We start from the raw sequence: 3,010 nt of genomic DNA, 5'->3' as shown, positions 1-3,010 counted from the left end.
CCTTCCAGAGCGGGAGACATCGAAACAGGGCACGTTATTGTTTTCTTTTTACGGATCCCAAATTATCTCTTCTGAGCAAAGAACGGGATGATTTAGTTCATCTCAGCACGCACGTGAGTGTCTGGGAAACAGGAATCACTCGCTGTGTGCCACATTGGCTTTTCTTCCTCCCTACTCCATCCCAGCTGACTTCACCTGATTAGTGATGTCATACCCTCCAGTACTGGCCCCTCGGATACTTAACATCGGCCAAGCAAACATCACGGTAGCATTTGATTCGATTAAAACACGAAACCCCATTTACATAATTGAGCGAATGCTGTTAATTCACCTGCCGTCAAGCCAGAAATTCACCCAGAGGGTGTTTCCTTAAATAAATACTCTTGGATTTCCTTTCTTGAAAAATGCACGTTTTGCTTTGACGCCCGATCTGCGGAAATATGTAGAATGATAACTTTGGAAATTCGAAGTTATGTAGGGCTACAAGTAAACACGATCCTTGGTACACGCAGAAGAATGAGGAAGCGTTTCGGCTGCTTCGCTGTGGGCAAAGGAGGTACCCGAGAGGTCAAGACCGAGCTGAGTGTGAAAAGCAAGTGCGATGAATATTCCAGGCTGCAAGAGAAGGGTAAGTAAGAAACGAGGGTGTGGGAGGTGAGGTCGGCCCCAGGATGCGTGGGCACACACATGGAGGGGAAGGCTACAAGTAAACACGATCCTTGGTACACGCAGAAAAATGAGGAACCATTTCGGCTGCTTCGCTGTGGGCAAAGGAGGTATCCGAGAGGTCAAGACCGAGCAAGGGACATCTGAGCTGAGTGCGAAAAGCAGGTGCGATGAATATTCCAGGCTGGAGGACAAGGGTAAGTAAGAAACGAGGGTGCGGGACGTGAGGTCGGCCCCAGGACACGTGGGCAGATGCGTGGACGGGAGCCTCAGAGAGAATGGGCTTCGAGGCGGCTGCAGAGTTTAAGGGTTGACACGAGCTTGGAGGGAGGCACGGTTTTGAAAAGCAGGATCGTGTCATCTACGTCTCGGCAGCGACCGGCAGAAAAGTAACCGCCCGATGAATCTGCCGATCCACACGGAACGTGAAACGGAGCCCCCAAAAGGCAAGCCTGGGACGAGAGTGTGGACTCCTGGGGGTTCACGCCCAGCACAGCCGTCTCCCCGCATCTGAGTTTTAAGACCCGTGGCTCACGGGGAGGATGGGTCACAACGAGGAGATGCTCGATGTACGGAGACCGTTTGGACAGCCGAAAGGCAAGCCTGGGACGAGAGTGTGGACTCCTGGGACGAGAGTGTGGACTCCTTCACTCCCAGCACAGCTGTCTCCCCGCATCTCAGTTTTAAGACCCGTGGCTCACGGGGAGGAAGGGTCAGAACGAGGAGATGCTCGATGTACGGAGGATGGGACAGCCAGACTTCTCTTGCAAACATGGACGGCACCCCTAAGTTTCAGTCTTACTTCTTACTACAATTTCCTGGGTCTCGAAATCACATTATCTAAAAAAACATATATATATGCTTATTAGATCGCCCCCCTTCCCAAACTACGAAAGTGCAATATCCTCATTGAAAATAGATAATCATACAAAAAAAAAAAAAAAAAAAAAGCCACCATTTTCCTCTGTCCCCACGTAATTTATGTCCCCTTGCTCACATGTGTGCACACAAGTCTCTGCCATCGGTTTTAGGTGCATTCGATACTTTTTTCAATGCGTATGTTATGGACGGACATCATTATATGCCTTTCAATAAAAGCACTTGACACAATGTATATAGCAAAATGGGTTTTGATTTTCAGAACACCGAAAATCTCCTTTTAAAAACTTCTAATTCTTCAGTTTTAAAAAAATCAATTTCTGGTTGGAGAAATAATGGATAGCACAGTTCATAGGGGAGCAGAAAAAGTAACATCCATATTCGAAATGATACCGCGGATATTTGTGTTAATCATTAACAGGGGGACAGGGGGACAGGCACAGAGGGGGCGGGTGGCAGATAGACGAGGTGGTGCGAATCGGTCTAAGATGCCGGCGATGCTGCTCGGCCACGAGGCGCGGTCAGCTGGACCAGGCTGGCTTCGCAAGTCCGTTTGGCAGTGGGGACCGTGTCTTTATCTCCGTTCAAAGCGCTGCCTGTTACCTTCCCCATGTGAATCTGCCTTTTCTTCTCTCGCTGGCAGAAGCTCATGCTTCGAGCGAATGGTGCCGGTCGTCACAGCCGCCGTCGTGCCTGGAGCTGGCATGTGACAAGTCTCTGTACGGCCAGGTGTCGGGAGAAGTTGCTGGGTCTCGCATCCGTGTGTGACTCACAGAGGAACCGTGACAGCGAGTGTCCAGCCCCCCACCTGGAGCTGCAGTGCCATCGGCATGCTGTGGGGACACAGTCCCTGTTCTGAGCACAGGACGGAAACCCGCAGGCGAAGGATGGTGGCGCCAAACCCTAAAACGGTCACGGAGTCTGATCACGACTTCGAGCCTCTGGCTCAGCGTCAAACGTCCTTCCTCTGGACTCGCTGCTTTCCCGGGGCCAGAGCCCTTCGTGCTCAGGCTGCTCGTCGTGGTCACTCGAGGAGGATCAGTCCCACTGCACGCCCTACGGAGGCGTCTGCCTTTCAGGCGGGAAGCGGGGGGGAAGGAAGGGGTCCAGGAGGTGTGAGCTGAGAGCTTTGGGGGTGCCGTCAAGAGCCGTCTGTGCTGTCCAGCAGGAAGGGAAGGGGTGTGTAGCAGTCACTGGGGTCCCCTCAGCCGCAGGTAATGGGGAACACTGTTCACAAAAGGCTCTTGACGCCATGGGATCCGTCGTATTCTGGAAGCCACGACAGGCACCCAAAGCCGATGGGCCGTGGAGGTGCACGCGGTCTTTTATTAACACACCAGGTAATCGTCACCAAGCAACACACAGCAGGGCTCGGCATGACCTGCACCAGCGCAGCCCGCTGTGTGGCCCGAGGTCGGAGAGCACAGCCTTGGAGGTTGGGGCTTTGTGGTGACTCACTGGGAGC

The sequence above is a fragment of the Pteropus alecto genome, unplaced genomic scaffold, assembly GCF_000325575.1.
Source record: "Pteropus alecto unplaced genomic scaffold, ASM32557v1 scaffold18, whole genome shotgun sequence".
Taxonomy (NCBI): Eukaryota; Metazoa; Chordata; class Mammalia; order Chiroptera; family Pteropodidae; genus Pteropus; species Pteropus alecto.
The sequence above is the reverse complement of the archived record's forward strand: the minus strand, read 5'-3'. Positions refer to the sequence as shown.